This window comes from Oryctolagus cuniculus, chromosome 17 (genome assembly GCF_964237555.1).
Source record: "Oryctolagus cuniculus chromosome 17, mOryCun1.1, whole genome shotgun sequence".
Taxonomy (NCBI): Eukaryota; Metazoa; Chordata; class Mammalia; order Lagomorpha; family Leporidae; genus Oryctolagus; species Oryctolagus cuniculus.
The window spans coordinates 44,866,306-44,886,041 of NC_091448.1; the positions used below are offsets into that span (position 1 = coordinate 44,866,306).

At 43.8% G+C, this 19,736-nt stretch overlaps 1 protein-coding gene across 6 annotated transcripts in view; it reads left to right on the top strand.

Annotated features, from left to right (window-relative positions):
• The window catches only part of TAOK1 (TAO kinase 1), a 176,922-nt gene that overhangs the window by 21,421 nt on the left and 135,765 nt on the right, over positions 1-19,736 (top strand). Inside the window, exon 2 of one of the 6 annotated variants that reach the window (XM_070061154.1) lies at positions 5,437-5,597. The exons of the other annotated variants lie outside the window; for them this stretch is intronic. The gene's annotated coding sequence lies outside the window, so the exon portion shown is untranslated. The remainder of the gene's footprint in view (positions 1-5,436; positions 5,598-19,736) is intronic. 6 annotated transcript variants of the gene reach the window in all.

Sequence of the window (19,736 nt, forward strand, 5' to 3'; positions counted from 1 at the left end):
TTGGTTCACCCTCCAATGGCCGCTGCGGCCGGCGCACTGCGCTGATCCGATGGCAGGAGCCAGGTACTTATCCTGGTCTCCCATGGGGTGCAGGGCCCAAGGACTTGGGCCATCCTCCACTGCACTCCCTGGCCACAGCAGAGAGCTGGCCTGGAAGAGGGGCAACCGGGACAGAATCCGGCACCCCGACTGGGACTAGAACCTGGTGTGCTAGCGCCGCAAGGCGGAGGAGTAGCCTAGTGAGCCGTGGCGCCGGCCTACTGGTGGTTCTTTCTGATGCCCCTAACTGTAGATAGCTATCAATGCTTTCTATTTCTTCCCCCCCCTCCCCTATCCCATCCTTTATACCCAGACCTAGTTGAGATATCTATGATGTTAAGCACATCTAAATTGAACTCATCTTATTCATTTCCTTCTGCAGAAGATGACCCTTATTTACCTACCTATTTCAGTGTTAGTAAAAGGATTTTTACAAAATTAATGTTACTGTGGTACAATTTACTTATAGTCAACTCATACATTTTTAATATACAGGTAAATGGCTGTACTGATCACCTTAATGACAATACAGAACACTTAGGTTTCTTGCAAAATTCCCTAAACTACTTTGTAATCAGTTTATCCCCTCTGTTAATTCCCATGCTACCACTGATAGGATTTCTATTAATATAAATGAGATTTTTTTCTCGAGTTTATGAACATGGAATTATACAGTGTGTATTTTTATGCCTGGCTTCTTTTTCTTGGCATAATATCTATATTTATGCATGTTGTTGCATATATCACTAGTTTATTTCTTTTTATTGCTTAATGATAGTCCAGTGTTTGGGTATACCACAATTTGTTTATCTAGTCACCTGTTACTTGATATTGAATCATTTCCAGTTTTTGGTTACTGTGAATAAAATACTATGAACATTGTGTACAAGTTTTTTTTTTATAAGACATGTTTTTGTTAGTAACCTTTTTGAAGTCTCCAAGTTAGAAACTTTGGGGATTATTTTTCATTCTTTTAGTCTTTCTTCACTTATATTCATATAATAGATTATGAAGTCATGAGATTCTTTTTTCTTTTGTTCTTTCTTTGTTTCCTTTTATTTTTTAAGAAATACAAATTTCCTAAGTACAACTTCAGGAATATAATTATTCCTCCCACCATACCTGCCTTCCCACCTGCATTTCTACCCCTCTTTCTCCTCCCTCTCTCCTTCCCAGGCCCATTCTCTATTAAGATTCATTTTAAATTAACTTTGTACACAGAAGACCAACTCTGTACTAATTAAAGATTTGAGCAGTTTGCATATACACACACACACAAACTGTTTGAGAACTAGTTTTACAGTTAGCTTTCATAATACAACTCACTGAGGACAGAGGTCCTGTATGGGGAGTTAGTACACAGTGACTCCTGTTGTTAACAATTAACACTCTTATTATGATGTCAGTGACTACCTGAGGCTCTTGACATGAACTAACTAGGCTATGGAAGCCTTTTGAATCCACAAACTCTGTCAGTATTTAGATAAGACCATAAGCAAAGTGGAAATTCTCCGCTCCCTTTAAAGAAAAGTACATCATTCTTTGATGACCACTTCTTTGTGCTGGAGTCTCACTCATAGAGATGCTTCATGTAGAACATTTTTTGCCACAGTGTCTTGGCCTTCCATGCCTGAAATGCTCTTAGACCAGGAAGCCTTAAGGGCTGATTCTGAGATCAGACTATTAGTTAAAGCGATTGTCATTCTACGAGTCTGCTGTGTGGACTGCTTCCCATGTTGGAACATTCTTTCCTTTTTAATTCTATTATTACCAGACACTTGATCCTATTTTTATGCTCACTTTAACACTTAATCCTATCTATATGTTCACTTTAAACACTTAATATGAACACTTTAACACTTAAGATAGTATTGTTACCACCCAGCTTAATGGGATTTGGGTGTCTCATGACAAGTATTTAAATTGTACCCTTAGAAGTAAGTCTGTAGGAATGTGTGCAGAACTATACAGTTTTACAGCTGCAAACTTCTTACTCCCTCTTTTATTCCCACTCTTATTTTTTACCGAGATCCATCCTCAGTTGACTTTATACATATATGATTAACTTTATGTTAAGGAAAGAGTTCAACAAATAGTATGAAAAAAAAAAAAAACGAAACTGTTCTTTGACAGTCAAGACAAGGGCAGCTCAAGTCATCCATTCTCTCTCTCTCTCTCTCTCTCTCTCTCTCTCTAAAGATTTATTTATTTATTTGAAAGTCAGAGTTACACAAAGAGAGAGAGGTCTTCCATACAATGGTTCACTCCCCAATTGGCTGCAACGGCCAGGACTGCGCCAATCCAAAGCAGGAGCCAGGAGCTTCTTCCAGGTTTCCCACGTGGGTACAGGGGCCCAAGGACTTGGGCCAACTGCCACTGCTTTCCCAGGCCATAGCAGAGAGCTGGATGGGAATTGGAGCAACTGGGTCTTGAACTGGCGCCCATATGAGTTGCCAGCATTGCAGGTCAGGGCTTAACCCACTGTGCCAGCCCCAAGTCATCCCTTCTTGAAGTGTCAGTTTCACTTCTACAGATTTAGTTTTAGGTACTCTATTAGTTCTCACAGATCTGGGAGAAAATATGGTATTTTTCCCTTTGGAACTGGCTTATTTCACTAAGTAAGATTCTTACTTACTTCACTAAGTAAGATTTTTATTTTGAACTATGTTTCATTCTTTGTTCTCTTTTCCAGAGATATGTAACATACTTGGGGAAAACTTTTTATTTTGGGAAGCTTTATTTTAGATGCAGGGGATGTAAAAATGATTATGTAGATGGTGTACTTGTGAGTGAAGTAAAATAGGTAGGGGTGCTGACTTTGGTGAGATAATGGTGCTGACATTGAGCTTACAGAATGAGAAAAAGACTGTTGCTGCCAGTTGCTAACTGTTGCTGTTCCTAAATAAGACACTCTTATTTAGAAATAAGTACCTGGAATAATTTAGGAATAAGTACCTGGAATATTCTTTTTTATTTATTTTTAATTTAATTTTATTTCATTTTTAAAATATTTTTATTTATTTATTTGAAAGGCAGAGGCAGAGAGAGAGGTCCTCCATCCACTGGTCCACTCCCCAGATGGCCGGAATGGCCAGATCTGAAGCCAGGAGCCAGGAGCCTCCCTCAGGTCTTCCACGTGGGTGCAGGGGCCTCAGGACTTCGGCCATCTCCACTGCCCTCCCTGGCCATAATAGAGAGCTGGGTCGGAAGCTGGCACTGCAGGCGGTAGCCCCACTCGCTATGCCACAGAGCCGGCCCCCTTATTTATTTTTTAAAGAGATATACTTATTTATTTGAAAGGCAGAGTTACAGAGAGGCAGAGAGAGAGAGGTGTCTTTCATCTGCTGGTTCACTCCTCCAGATGGTTGTCAATGGCCAGAGCTGAGCTGATCTGAAGTCAGGAGCCAGGACCTTCTTCTAGGTCTCCCAGGTGGGTGCAGGAGCCCAAGGACTTGGGCCATCTTCTGCTTTCCCAGGCCATAGCAGGAGCTGGATCAGAATTGGAACAGCTGTTACTGGAACTGTCACCCATATGGGATGCTGGCACTGCAGGCAATGGCTTTACCTTTTTTTTTTTTTTTTTTTTGACAGAGTTAGAGAAAGGTCTTCCTTTTCCATTGGTTCACTCCCCAAATGGCCGCTACGGCCGGCGTGTTGCGCTGATCCAAAGCCAGGAGCCAGATGCCTCCTCCTGGTCTTCCATGCGGGTGCAGGGCCTAAGCACTTGGGCCAGCCTCCACTGCCTTCCCTGGCCCCAGCAGAGAGCTGGACTGCAAGAGGAGCAACCGGGACAGAATCCCGCGCCCCAACCGGGACTAGAATCCAGGGTGCCGGCGCTGCAGGTGGAGAATTAGCCAAGTGAGCCATGGCGCCGGCCAGCTTTACCTTCTAAGCCACAGCACTGGCCCCACGGTGAATGTTCTTACTGTTATATAAACTTGATAAGTCGTTTAATCTCTCTGGGCCTCAGTTTTGTCATCTGTAAAACAGGAAGGATAATTTTACATAGGGTTCTGTTTTTAAAAAGGTTTATTTATTTATGTATTTATTTGAAAGTTAGAGAGAAAGAGAGAGAGAGGGGAAGAGAGATTTTCCATCTACTAGCTTATTCTCCAAATGACTTGCAATAGCCAGGGCTGGGCCCAGCCAAAGCCAGGAACCAAGAACTCCATTCTGGTCTCCTAAATGGGTGATAGGAGCCTGAGCACCTGGGCCATCCTTTGCTGCTTTCCCAGGCATATTAGCAGGAAACTACATCAGAAGCTGCATAGCTATAACTCTAACTGGCATTCTGATATGGGATGCCAGCATTGTAGTGGTGACTTAACCTGCTGTGCCACAATGCATGCCCCAAAATAAGGTTCTTTAGAGGATTCAATTAATTATCACATGTGAAAAATTCTTAGTATGTACCTGGCATATTTTGTTATGTTCTAGCTAGTATTATTATGTTAATTATATGCCATTTGAACATCTGTCTTCCTCTCCCATTTTATATCCTTTTATATATTGCTTTAATACTTATCTACTAATACAACACTCTTTCACTTGTTCAAACCTATGCAAGTACTTACTTTATCATCTGACAAGTATTTGAATGTTTATTTTTTTCAATTGTGGTATAATATATAAACAGTAAAGTGCATAAATGAATTCTTATAAATTTATTCACTACTGCAGACTCTCTTCTGTCCCTTTACCCTTAATAACCTTCCCTCTTAAATTTGTTCTGATGTCTTTACCAGAGATGATGTTTGTAAGTAATCGACCCCTCCCTGTCTGTGCAGCCTTATTTCCTATTACTGCCTAGCATATAGCCCTTACTATACCATTTCTGCTTATGTTCCTCGTGTCCCTTTACTGCCCTTAAAAAAAAATTTATTAATTGGGCTGGTGTTGTGGTTCAGTGGATTAAGCTGCCGCCTACAATGCCCTGCATCTCATATGGGTGCCAGGTCGAGTCCCAGGTGCTCCACTTATGATCCAGCTTCTTGCTAATGTACCTGGGAAAGGCAGAGGATGGCTCAAGTGCTTGGGCCCAGGTGAGAGACCCAGATGAAGCTCCTGGCTTCAGCCTGGCCCAACCCAGGACATTGTGATCATTTGGGGAGTGAACTAGTGAATGGAAGATCTCTCTGTGTGTCTACCTCTCTCTTTGTAACTGTTATTCAAAGAAGTAAATAAATCTTTTTAAAAAATCTATTTATTTGAAAGAGAGAAGGAGCTATCTCCTATCCACTGGTTCATTCTCCAAATGCCTGTAATAGCCATGGCTGGGTCCAGCCAAAAGTGGGAGCAAGGGGGCCTGCATAGTGGTGCAATGGATTAAGCTGTTGCCTCTGATACCGGCATCCCATATTGGAGTGACAGTTGGCTGCTCTTCCTCCTCCGATCCAGAACTCTGCTAATGCTCCTGGAAAAGTAGTGGGTGATGGCCCACGAACTTGGGCCCCTGCAACCCATGTGGGAGACTTGGATGAAGTTCCTGGTTCCTAGCTTCAGCCTGACTCTGCCTCAACTGTCACCGCGATTTGGGGGAGCGAACCAGTGGATGGGAGGTATCTTTGTCTCCATCTCTCTCTGTCACTCTAATTTTCAAATACATAAAGGTGATTTTTTTTTTTTTAAGAAAAGAGAGCCTAAAAAGTAATTCAATTTGTGTCTATCACATTTCTGACAGGAACCCAATTACTTGAGTCATGACCTGCTGCCTGCACAGTGCACTTTAGCAGGAAGTTGGGTTGAGAATGGAGCCAGGACTCAAACCCAGACACTCTGATATGAGATGTTGTCATCCAAATAGCTGCCTCTGCTTCCCTTTTTCTCTCATTTGTCTTGTTCTCCCTGTCCATTCAAGTATTCTTCTTTGTATTTTTTTTTTTAAGATTTATTTATTTATTTATTTGAAAGATAGAGTTACAGACAGGAATCTTCTATCCACTCATTCACTTTCCAAATGACTGCAACAGCCAAGGCTGTGACAGGTTGAAGCCAGAAGCCAGGAGCTTCATCTGGGTCTCCCATGTGGTTGGCAGGGGCCCAAGCACTTAGGTCATCTTCCACTGCCTTCCCAGGTACATTAGCAGGGAGCTGGGTTAGAAATGGAGTAGGGAGAAGAGAACTCCAGCGAGTGGTGATATGGGATGCCAGCATTGCAGGCAGTGGCTTAACCCGTTAGACTGCAGTGCCTCCCCAATTTGAGTATTCTTCCATGAAATTTTCCCCAACTGTTCCAGCTCACACTGTCCTTGTTTTTCCTGTAAGTTCTTTTTGGCTCATGATCAGTGTCCCAGTTTAGTACTTACTTAATGAGATATTTTCCTTTTTTTTTTTTTTTGTAATTACTTAATTGTCTTAGCTTTTATCAAGACTGTAGTTATTTTGTATCCCTTTTAATGCCTAGCACAGCACATATAGTACTAATTATTAAATGGAATCTAATGAATATTTTTAAAAGTTTTAAGTCCTGGGGCGGGCACTGTGGCGTAGCTGTTAAGCTGATGCCTGCAGTGCCGGCATCCCATATGGGCGCTGCTCCACTTCCAATGTAGCTCTCTGCTTCAGTTCCACACAGATCCGCACAGCTCCGGCCCTTGTAGCCAATTGGGGAGTGAACCAGTGGATGGAAGCTTCTCCCTCTCCCTCCCCCCTCTCTCCTCCCCCCTCCCTCAGAGAAGGAGAGAGGGAGAGGGGAAGGGGAGAGGAAGGGGGGGGGCAAGTGAGCTTCCATTTAATTGGTTCACTCCCCGCAAATGGCCGTAATAGCCAGGGCTGGGCCATACTGAAGCCAGGAGCCAGGAGCTTCTTCCTGGTCTCCAACGTGGGTGAAGGAGCCCAAGGACTTGGGCCATCTTCCACCGCTTTCCCAGGGACATTTAGCAGGCAGCTGGAAAGGAAGTGAAGCAGCCAGGACTGAAACCAGAACCCACATGGGATGCCGGCACTGCAGGCGGCGGCTTAACCCCATAGCACTGGCCACAGCACTGGCCCTGTCTTTTATTATTTAATAAGTATTTATTAAATGGAATTGCAGTTATTCCTATATCTGCCTCTCCACTAAATCCTTTCTGAATCTAGGACAGTACCTAGGTAAAGGCCTAGGTACTGTCAGTACCTAGGTAAAGTACTAGGTAAAGGCCTAGTAGATATTTAATGAATTATGCTTATTTTACTTTCCCAATTGATTTTGATAATTTTAGGCACATCAAGTCAAGGCATGTTGGTTAAGTTTGATTGAAATAAGCATGCTTGATCTTGTCATTATTCTCCCCCCATGAGTTATTTTATATATGGGAGCATGTGGATATTAGAACATGGATGATTCAAAATCCCTAATGACTGGCTATTACGGTTATATCTTCTAACATATGATCAAAACTGATAGCATTTGAAATTAAAAAAATTATCTGAGAGGCAGAGAGAGAGACATCGACATCTACAGAGCTGTTCTCAAGTGCTAGCAAATGCCAGGAAATGGGCTGCAGCTGAAGCCTGGAGCCAGGAAAACAATCACATGTCTCCTTCATGGGAGGCAGGAGCCCAATTACTTGAACCCAGTTACAGTGCTGCCTCCCAGGCTCTGCATGGCAGGAAGCTGGAGTCAGAACAGAAGCTGGAAAGGCCTGTGTCGTGGCATAGCAGGTTAGGTTGCCGCCTACAATGCTGGCATCCCACGTGATTGCTAATTTGAGTCCCTGCTGCTTACCTTCCAATTCCACTCCCTGCTAACGTGCTTGGGAAAAGCAGCAGAAGGTGCCCAAGCAGCAGATGATGGCTTGACTACTTGGGTCCCTGTCACCCACATTGGAGACCAGGATGGAGTTCCAGGCTCCTAGCTTCAGCCTGACACACAGCCCTAGCTGTTGCGGCTGTTTGGGAAGTGAATCAGTGTATGGAAGAGCTCTTGCTTTGTAACTCTGCCTTTCAAATAAGTAAAATAAAAATTTTAAGCAAAAAAGTTTGTAGAAAATGGAATTAAAAGTTTTTTTTTTTTATGAACCAAAAAGGACGGGTACTGGAATTTTCATAAAATTGAGAAATTTTTGGTTATTCTTATTTTTAAAATCTATCATGCAACATGGTACTCAAATTTCATATGTGTTGGAACATGTAGTATTTTTTGAGAGTCACTGAGATTCTACGATTTTTTTCTTAAGTCTCTTTTTATACATTTTTATTTACCATTTATTTGAAAGGCAGAGAGCCAGACATGCAGGCAGGGACATAGAGATTTTTGATTCATTGGTTAACTACTCATGCCCACAAAAGCTGGGAACTGAGTCAGGACAAAGCCAGGACCCCAAACTCCATCCATGTCACCCATGTGTGTGACAGGGACCCAAGTAGTCAAGCCATCATCTGCTGCATTCTGGGGTGTGCATTTGCGAAAACTTAAAATTGAAAGAATGCCTAGGGCTGTAACCCAGGTAATCTGATAATGGGCTATGGGCATCTTAAGTGCTGTGCCAAACTCCCAGCCCTCTACACATTTTTTTTTCCTTTCCTTTATTGATTAGATTTTATTAGCTCTCTGCTATGAACTGGGAAAGCAGTAGAAGATGGCCCAAGTATTTGGGCCCCTGCACCTGTGTGGGAAACTTGGAAGAAGCTGGCTCCTGGCTTCAGATTGGCACAGCTCCGGCCATTGCAGCCATTTGGGGAGTGAACTAGCAGATGAAAGACCTGTCTGTCCCTCCCTCTCACTGTCTGTCACTCTTCCTCCCAGTGTGTACATTAGCAGGAAACTGGATCAGAAGCAGAGGCAGGACTGCAACTCAGGCACTCCAACAGGAGATGGCTATGTCCTACCTAAGTGGTAGCTTAACCTGTTGTGTCCCAGCACCTGCCCCCTGTGGCAATCATGAAAGTGGATGTATATTTTTAAGATTTATTTATTTATTTGTGTGGAAGAGTTACAGACAGAGAGGACAGAGAGAAAGGTCACTCCCCAATCTGAAACCAGGAGCCAGGAGCTTCTTCCAGAAGCAGCTGGAACTTGAACCAGCACCCAAATGGGATGCTAGTGCTGCAGGTGGAGGCTTAACCTACTACACCACCATGCTGGCCCCCAATGAAAATCTTTTAATAATGAACTAAAAGGACTTTTTCCCTCTTACCCTTTATCTCCCTTTCCCTCCTTCTCTCTCTGCCTTTTCTACCTCCTCCTTTTTATCTGATAGAGAGGCAGGCAGGCTGGGACTGTGCCAGGGCTGGCTTGAGCCAAAGTTGGGAACTCAATCCTGATCCAGATGTCCCACATGGTGGCAGGAATCCAGTCACTGGAGCCATCACTGCCACCTCCCAGAGTCCACATTATCAGGAAGGACTGAAGTGTGTATCAAACCAAGGCACTCTGAAATGGGATGTAGGTATGCCAATTGGTGTCTTTTTTTTTTATTTTTTAATTTTTTTTTTTTTTGTGACAGGCAGAGTGGACAGTGAGAGAGACAGACAGAGAGAAAGGTCTTCCTTTGCCGTTGGTTCACCCTCCAATGGCCGCCGCGCTGAGGCCGGCGCACCGCGCTGATCCGATGGCAGGAGCCAGGAGCCAGGTGCTTTTCCTGGTCTCCCATGGGGTGCAGGGCCCAAGCACTTGGGCCATCCTCCACTGCACTCCCTGGCCACAGCAGAGAGCTGGCCTGGAAGAGGGGCAACCGGGACAGAATCCGGTGCCCCGACCGGACTAGAACCCGGTGTGCCGGCGCCGCTAGGCGGAGGATTAGCCTAGTGAGCCGCGGCGCCGGCCGCCAATTGGTGTCTTAACACATACTCCAGACTAAATTTTTGATATAGTTTTATAACTTCTAGGTATCTGTAACATTTATTTGTGTTATTGATATTTTAAAATTCTCTGGCAAAATAGTTTTAAAAATAATTCATGCATAAATGTAGAACATTTCAAAGATAAAAAACCATTCCTGATTTTATCTACTAAGAATCATCACTTTGAGGCCAGCACTATGCTATAGCAGGTAAAAACTTTTCCTCTGAAGCTGGCATCCCATATGGGCACCAGTTTGTCTTGGCTGCTCCATTTACAATCCAGCTCCCTGCTAATGTGCCTGGGAGAGCAGCAGAAATTGACCCGACTTCTTAAGTCCCTGCACCCATGAACGGAGACCCAGAAGAAGCTCCTGGCTTCAGATCGGTCTAGCACCTGTAAGTCAGCAGATGGAAAATTTTTGTCTCTCCATACAACTTTTTTTTAAAGTTATTTATTTATTTTTGAAAGACTGCCCTGATTCTTTCTTTCTTTTTTCTTTTTTTTTTTTTTTTAAGATTTATTTATTTATTTGAAAGTCAGAGTTAACACACAGAGAGAAAGAGAGGCAGAGAGGTCTTCCATCTGCTGGTTTCACTCCTCAGTTGGCCCCAATGACTGGAACTGTGCCAATCCGAAGCCAGGAGCCAGTAGCTTCTTCTGGGTCTCCCACGCGAGTGGAGGGGCCCAAGGACTTGGGCCATCTTCTACTGCTTTCCCAGGCCATAGTAGAGAGCTGGATCAGAAGAGGAGCAGCTGGGACTCAAACCGGTGCCCATCTTGGGTGCTGGCACTGCAGGCAGTGCTGGCCCTCTGACTTTCAAATAAAGAAATAAATATATTTTTAAATCATCACTTTTTAGTATATTTCCTATATTGCTTCACTGCATTTTTAATATATTGGCAATTTTCTATGTAGTATAGTAATTATAAACAGAGATTCTAGAATTAAACCCTTTGGGTTCAGGTTTCTGTTCTACCACTTGTTAGCTATGTGATTTTTTTTTTTTTTTAGAAGATTGATATATTTGAAAGTTGGAGTTACAGTAAGGAAAGCCAGAGGCGGGGTGCGTGTGTGATTTTCCATCTGTTAGTTCATGCCCCAAATGGTCACAATGGCTGGAGCTTGGCCGATCTGAAGCCAGGAGCTTCTTCAAGGTCTCCCACGTGGGTGCAGGGGTCCAAGCACTTGGGCCATTCTCTGCTGCCTTCCCAGGTGCACTAGCAGGGAGTGGAGTAGATGGGCCTTGAGCCGGTGCCCATATGGAATGCTGATACTGCAAGTGGAGGCTTAACCTTCTACGCCACAACACCGGCCTCCTAGCTATGTGATTTTTTTAAAAAAAAATTATTTATTTGAAAGGCAGAGTGACAGAAGGAGGGAGAGACAGAAATCTTTCATTTGCTGGTTCAGTCCCCAAATGGCCACACAGCTGTGGTTATGCCAGGCTGAAGCTGGAACTGGGAACTCCATCTAGGTCTCCACTGTGGGTGGCAAGGGCCCAAGCACTGGGGGCCATTTTCTGCTGTCTTTGCAGGCATATTAGCAGAAGCTGCATTTGAAGTGGAGTAGCTGAGACCATATGGGATGTTGGAGTCACAAGCAGCAGTTTAATACAGCCACAGCATAGGCCCCTCGTTTTATTTCTTGTCTTTGTTCCCTGAACTGAAAGTATAAAATTTAGTTTATGGTTCCTTTTAGCTCTAAATTCTATTTCTGTGACCTTGGAGCAGAGTGAATTTTTAATTGTTACAGATGAATAATTTTTGCTTCTTCTATGATATTTTAGCAGTCCTTAACATCTAATTGACTTTATTTATTTATTTATTTATTTAAGATTTATTTACTTGTTTGAAAGAGCTACAGAGAAAGAGGGAAACACCCAGAGAGAGATTATCAATCTTCTGGTCCCCTCTCCATATGGCTCTAATAGCCAAATTTGGGCCTAACTGTAGCCAGGAGCTTTGTCCAGGTATCCCACTTGGGGCCAGGGACCCCAAAACTTGGGCCATCTTCTGCTGCTTTTCCCAGGCCACTAGCAGGGAGCTGGACTAGAGGTGGAGTGGGACTCAAATTTGTGCCCATATGGGTTGCTGGTTACACGCCATGCCACAGTGTTGGCTCCCTGATTGACATTAATGGTTTATCAGATAAGGAAAAGTAGAGAAAGTCTTACTTAGGTCATCTTAGAATGAAAAAAGACTGACCACAAATACCATGTGTTTGTTGGTATGGAAGGAAACATTTTTTTTTTAGGTTTTTATTTATTTTATTTGAAAGGTACAGTTACAGACAGTGAGAGGGAGAGACAGAGAGACAGGTCTTCTTTCCGTTGGTTCACTCCCTAAATGTCCGCAATGGCGGGAACTGCACTGATACAAAGCCAGGAGTCAGGTGCTTCTTCCTGATCTCCTGTGTCGGTGCAGGGGCCCAAGGACTTGGGCCATCTTCTGCTTTCCCAGGCCACAACAGAGAGCTGGATTGGAAGAGGAGCAGTCAGGACTAGAACCGGCGCCCATATGGGATGTCAGCACCACAGGTGTAGGATTAACCTACTGTGCCATGGTGCCAGCCCCCTGGAAGCAAAATATTGGCAGTTTGACTGAATCTTAGGAAATGTACATCTACCAGCAGTCTCACTCCTAGGAATTTATCCAAGATAAGCGATAACACATATACTCACAAAAGATTCCTATACAAATAAAAGCAATCGTAGCAACTTTATGCATATTGGCCAGAAATTGGAGATAAATGACCATCAATTGATGAATAGATAAACATATTGTGTTGACTACTACTCACCAATGAATGAATTTCAGAAGTATATGTTAAGTGAAAATGGGCAGCCACCAAAACCAATAAGGTATATGATATGATTCCATTTATGTGAAGTTCTAGAAAAGGCCAAAACTAAAAAAGTATAGTGACAGGAATTGAATCCACATCTATTGAAATCTTTTGGGGAAATTGAAATATTCCTTTAAAAATTTTTGATTAATTAATTTTGTTTATTTTAAATGTGTAGGGAGAGAGGTCTCTTCCATCCACTAGTTCATTTCCCAAATGCCCTCAATAGCCAGGGCTGGGCCAGGCCAAAACTAGGAGCTCAAAATTCAGTTCCAGTCTCCTACATGGGTAACAGGAAACTAAGTATCCTGTCATCACCTGCTGCCTTCCCCAGGTGCTAATCACCAGGAAGCTGGAATAAGAAGTGTAGCTGGGACCAGAATCAGACCAGCACTCCTTTATGGGATGCAGGTATCTCAAGTCCTGTGCCAACACCCACCCCTGAAAATATTCTTTTTTTTTATTTGCCAGGCAGAGTTACACAGTGAGAGAGAGAGACAGAGAGTTATACACAGTAAGAGAGAGAGAGAGAGAGAGAGAAAGGTCTTCCTTCCGTTGGTTCACCCCCCAAATGGCTGCTACAGCCGTTTGCACTGCGCCAATCCAAAGCCAGGAGCCAGGTGTTTCCTCCTGGTCTCCCATGCAGGTGCAGGGCCCAAGCAATGGGCCATCCTCCACTGCCTTCCCAGGCCACAGCAGGGAGCTGGACTTGAAGAGGAGCAATCGGGACTAGAACCCGGGGAGCCGGCGCCGCAGGTGGAGGATTAGCCTCATGAGCCGCGGCGCCGGCCGAAAATATTCTTGATTTTGGTTGTTGTAACAAGAATATATGTATATCAAAAATGATTACGTTGTGCACTAAAAATGAGTGAAATTTTTTGAATATAAATTACCTTAGTGAACTGGATTAAGAAGTATATAGGAACAGTTATTTAGCAAATTAATATTTGTTGCTACTAAGGAATCTGTAGAGGAGTTCACAAGCTCATTGTATTTGTTAGAGAATAGTACTGGATAGCACTGAACTTTAGATATAAGTACAGATAGTTGCACTATTTACACAATGTGTGTATTACTGAGAATCACCATATTTTACAACACCATGTTTTATAAAATTGCACAGTAGGAACCACAGGACTTTCAAAGAAAGTTAGGAGCAAAACACTCCAGAATTTTTCAGTGACACATTAAAAAAGAAAAGTTAATAAAAATGGTAACGGGGCCAGTTATGGCATAGCAGGTTTAACTGCGGCCTGTGGTACCAGCATCCCAAATGGGTGTTGCACTTAAGAAAGCAGTGGAAGATGCTATAAGTGTTTGGGCTCCTACACCTATGTGGGAGACCTGGAAGAAGGTCCTGGCTACTGACTTCGGCCTGGCCCAGCCCCAGCTCTTGTGGCCATTTGGATAGTGAACCAACAGATGGAGGATTCTCTCTCTCTTTCTCTGTCTCACTCTCTGTACCTCTTTCTCTGTGACTCTGGCTTTCAAATGAATAAAAAAATCTTTAAAAAGTAGCACACTTTTATACTTTTTAAATGGTTAATTAATAAATGCATAAACACTGCAATAATTATTGTCCTTTATCTTCAAAGAAGCAAATATAGGAAGAGTTGCACTTGTGAGTTCCTGTGAAGTGGTGGAAGACAGGTTATTTGAAATCAAATGAAAAATTGTAAGATACAATGATGTAACACAGAGTGAACATTTAGTGAAGTAGGTTATACATACTTAAAATGTGTATGTGTTGTATATTCTTTTGTGGCTTGGTGTTTTAAAGTATATGTTGTTATTTCCAGGAATGATGAGACCAATAGATTTGCTGTTGTCAATGAAAATATAGTTACAGTTCCAAGAGGAAGGAACGTGCTGCATCTTGCTGGACCACTTGGGGGAAGCACTAAGCTATTCAGGAGGCAAAAGGCAGAAGGAGCTGGAAGAAAATGTGGTTTCTGTGAGAAGAAATAGATGAAACAGATTTAGGATGGGCTTTTCAATAATTTCAGTGAGTGTTAGGGTACAGGGGCTCTTTGGAGTTGTCCAGTAGCTGGCCATGAATTGTATGATTAAGGCAGAGGAAAAATGGCCTAGAGTTACCAGCTAAATAAAGGAGGTAATTGTGGAGTAGGGGCTTTGGATTGTTTAGTTTACATATGAAAGAGCATTTCTTAGTGAATTGTTTACTATCTTTAAGAGTTGGCTAGCCCTGGGAGGGAAAGTCTCTCCTGTTTCAGGAATGCTCCATAAGCCAGAACATCAAGAAAACGGAAAATAAAGTTAATATACTTGGTTCAGTTGGGTACTGTTAGGAAAAGAGGTGCAGACTGTTGCCTCCACACATGGGCACCAAAAATGTTAGGAAAGGAGGCGCAGAATAGAAAGGAGACGGTATACAAATCTACAGACAGACCGAATTTATTCAGAGAAAATAAGTTCGTAGAGGTGGGTGACTATCTGCCAGCATGCACGTTGATGGAATATGTGGCAGAAGGCCCCAACCCCAGGGGCCAGGCCCTTTTATATTTTAGGAGGGCTAGGGGTGGGGGTGGGGATAGCAGGTGGAGGTGAATTCCTGGAACTGGTCTTTCTGGTGGCCCAGCAATTGGTCTTTCAGGTGGCCATGCCGGTGCAGGGGCGGGGGTGGGGGGTGGGGGGTGGGTTTGGGAACCTGGGAAAGAATGCAGAAGTGTAGGGGCCAGCGCTGTGGCACAGTGTGTTAATGCCCTGGCCTGAAGCGCCAGCATCCTATATGGGCGCCAGTTCGAGACCCGGCTGCTCCACTTGTGATCCAGCTCTCTGCTATGGCCTGGGAAAGCAGTAGAAGATGGCCCAAGTCTTTGGGCCCCTCCACTTGCGTGGGAAACCCAGAAGAAGCTCTCCTGGCTTCGGATCAGGCCGATGCAGCCAATTGGGGAGTGAACCATCGGATTGGAAGACCTCTCTCTCTCTCTGCCTCTCCTTCTCTCTGTGTAACTCTGAGTTTCAAATAAATAATTAAAAAACAAAAAAAAGAAAGAAAGAATGCAGAAGTGTAAAGGCAAAATAGGATGTGAGACCCAATTGAGATTCAAGGACAAGGAATAAATTCCAGTGTTTATCTCTTTGGGGCCATGAGTGAGAATGGCTGAGGCTTTTATCTTTGTTCCATCAGATACAGTTTTCTGTATTCACCTGGTTTTTCTCAGAGATAAAATTGAGCATAAGTAATTGTGTAATTCTCATTATCCTAAAATTGTTTTCAAAATAAGTGTACTAGCAGAGCTGGCGCTGTGGTGTAGTGGGCTAAGCCTCCAACTGTGGCACCAGCATCCCATACGGGCACCAGTTCTAGTCCCAATTGCTTCTCTTCTGATGCAGCTCTCTGCTGTGGCTTCGGAAAGCAGTGGAAGATGGCCCAAGTGCTTGAGCCCTTGAACCCACATGGGAGACCTGAAAGAAGCTCCTGGCTCCTGGATTCAGATTGGCTCAGCTTTGGCCGTTGTAGCCATTTGGGGAGTAAACCAGTGGATGGAAGGCCTTTTTCTCTTTGTCTGTCTATAACTACCTCTCAAATAAAGGAATAAAATCTTTAAAAGAAAATGTAGTAGAACTGACTGTATAAAGTAGTATACTTTTTTTTTTTTTTTTTTTTTTTTTGACAGGCAGAGTGGACAGTGAGAGAGAGAGACAGAGAGAAAGGTCTTCCTTTTGCCGTTGGTTCACCCTCCAATGGCCGCCGCGGCTGGCGCGCTGCGGCCGGCGCACCGCGCTGATCCGATGGCAGGAGCCAGGAGCCAGGTGCTTTTCCTGGTCTCCCATGGGGTGCAGGGCCCAAGCACCTGGGCCATCCTCCACTGCACTCCCTGGCCACAGCAGAGGGCTGGCCTGGAAGAGGGGCAACCGGGACAGAATCCGGCGCCCCGACCGGGACTAGAACCCGGTGTGCCGGCGCCGCTAGGCGGAGGATTAGCCTAGTGAGCCGCGGCGCCGGCCCTAGTATACATTTTTTAAAAAAATTTATTTATTTGAAAGTCAGAGTTACACAGAAAGGGACACACACACACACACACACACACAGAGAGAGAGAGAGAGAGAGGTCTTCCATCTGTTGGTTCACTCCCCAGATGATTGCAACTGCCAGAATTGTGCCAATCCGAAGCCAGGAGCCAGGAGCCTCCTCTGGGTCTTCCCACGTGGGTGCAGGGGCCCAAGGACCTGGGCCATCTTATTCTGCTTTCCCAGGTCATAGCAGAGAGCTGGATCAGAAGTGGAGCAGCTGGGATTTGAACTAGCACCCATATGGGATGCCAGCACTGCAGGCAGTGGCTTTACCCCCTGTGCCACAGCGCTGGTCCCTATAATTTTTTTTTAAAAAAGATTTATTTATTTGAAAGGCAGAGTTACAGAGAGGCAGAGAGAGAGAGAGAGAGATTGATTTTCCATCTGGTAGGTCACTCCCCAGATGACCACAATGGCTGGAGCTGCACCGATCCAAAGTGAGGAGCCAGGAGCTTGCTCTCGGTCTCCCCTGTGAGTGAGAGGTCCCGAGGACTTGGGCCATCCTCTGCTGCCTTCCCAGGCCATAGCAGAGAGCTGGATCCAAAGTGGAGCAGCTGGGACTCCAGCCGGCGCCCATCTGGGATGCCTGTACTGCAGGCGGGGACTACTCATTCCCTCCATTGCATAGTTAATGATATAAATTCTAGCATACAGATTTTAGCTTTATATAATTTGTGTAATTCCTGAGACAAGACTATATTAGCAAGCAGAACGGTGTAATATGAGTGATTAGTTTTGGTCTTGGGAAAGTAATCACAAATTTAAATTTGAAGTTAGAGAAAAATTTTACCTTGGAGTATATGCTCAGTTAATTCAAGTAACTAAGATGGTAATATTATTTAGAAAGGAGATTGTTAGATTTGGATTTTTAATGAAATCTTCACAGAAATTACCATTGTATGCTTACTAAAATTATTGTTAAAGTTGGAGAGGGGGAGAACTTGGATTGTGCTACAGCAGATTGAGCTACTGCTCCACTTGCAATCTGGCTCCCTGCTAAAGTGTCTGAGAAAGCAGCAGAAAATGGCCCAGTTGCTTGAGACCCTGCTGCCCATGTGGGAGATCCAGATGGAGTCCCATGCTCTTGGCTTCCTCCTGGCATAGCCGCAAATGTTTGTGGCCATTTAGAGTGTGAACTGCAGATGGAATATCCCTCTCTACCTCTTCTTCTCTCTGTCTCTCTCTCTGTAACTGCCTTCGAAATAAATAAATCTTAAGTTTTTTTTTGTTGTTGTTGTTTTGTTTTGTTTTTTTAATTTGATAGCAAAAGAGAGAGCGACCTCCAGGTGACTGGTTTACTCCCCCATGTATCCACAGTGGCTGGGGCTGGACTGACGTGGATACTATGGGGAACTCAGTCCCAGTCTCCTATTTGGGTGGCCAGAACCCAATTACTTGAACCACCACCATTGCCTCCCAGAGTTGTTTTAGTAGGAATTTGGAGTTGGGAGCTGGAGAAATGTATGAAACCTAGACATTCTGGTAGAGGAAATAGGAGTGTCTTAACTGCTAGGCCAAATGCCTGCCTCTCATGGTATTTTTTTTATTTGTTAAAAATTCAGTTTGCCTATTGTTGGAATAAAGCTTTTAAAAATCCTTTCCTAAACTTGTTATGTTTTATAAAGAGATTTAGATATAAGTGAAATGATAGGGTTTTTAAGTAGTCACTCAACAAACATTCTTTGACTACTGTGTGAAACTGTCAGGTTTTGTAAAAGAAATCCAGAACCGGCCGGCGCCGCGGCTCACTAGGCTAATCCTCCGCCTTGCGGCGCCGGCACACCGGGTTCTAGTCCCGGTCGGGGCGCCGGATTCTGTCCCGGTTGCCCCTCTTCCAGGCCAGCTCTCTGCTGTGGCCAGGGAGTGCAGTGGAGGATGGCCCAGGTGCTTGGGCCCTGCACCCCATGGGAGACCAGGAAAAGCACCTGGCTCCTGGCTCCTGCCATCGGATCAGCGTGGTGCGCCGGCCGCAGCGGCCATTGGAGCGTGAACCAACAGCAAAGGAAGACCTTTCTCTCTGTCTCTCTCTCTCACTGTCCACTCTGCCTGTCCAAAAAAAAAAAAAAGTATGAGTAGTAATTCTGTGACTTAAGAATTTCCTGGCTCTTCATTTATATTTGATAAATATTAATGGAACAAATAAGAAAAACAATATGAAAGATGAAGAGAATGCAACTGGAAACATAGTCCAGATGGGAAGCTACTACAATAATTTATGGGATACAAGATTAAGACTTGAACAAGGTTGCCAACAGTGGACAGAGGAAGAGATTAAAGTCTTTTGGGTTTATCAGTTTTTGAATTGATGTTGGAGGAGAAAAGGGAAAGGAAAAAACCCGCTGAAGAACACATCTAGTTTTCTGGCCCTCATAGACAGAAAGAATGGTGTGATTACTTTGGGTGGGAAATGCAGGATGGTTTGCCAGTTGGGAATTGCAATTCTGTGTTTAGGTTTTTGAATAACTACCAAACTGTTTTCCACAGAGGCCATTTTACATTCCCATATTCCTAAGTATGTTATTTTTTAAATGTTAATTGTATATGGAATTATTTTCTGAATTTCCTTTCTAGAATGTTCATTCTATGTATACACTAGTGTATAATTAATTTTGATTTTATAACGAATTTTGATTTTATATTCTATAAATTTGCTGAAATAAAAAAAAAAGTTTGCTGAACTCATTCTGTTTTGTGCTGATTTTTTTAGGGTTTTCTGTATGTAAGATGATGTCATCTGTGAATAGAGATAGTTTTATGTCTTTCCAATCTGGATGCCTTTTATTATTGTGTATTTTTCTTGCCTGATTGCCCAGGCTAGAACTTTGAGTATAGTGTTGAATAGAAATGGTAAGACTAGACATTTGTTCTTGATCTTAGGAGGACATTTTTCAGGTTTTTTTTTGTTTGTTTGTTTGTTTTTGACAGGCAGAGTGGACAGTGAGAGAGACAGAGAGAAAGGTCTTCCTTTGCCGTTGGTTCACCCTCCAATGGCCGCTGCGGCCGGCGCACCGCGCTGATCCAAAGGCAGGAGCCAGGTGCTTCTCCTGGTCT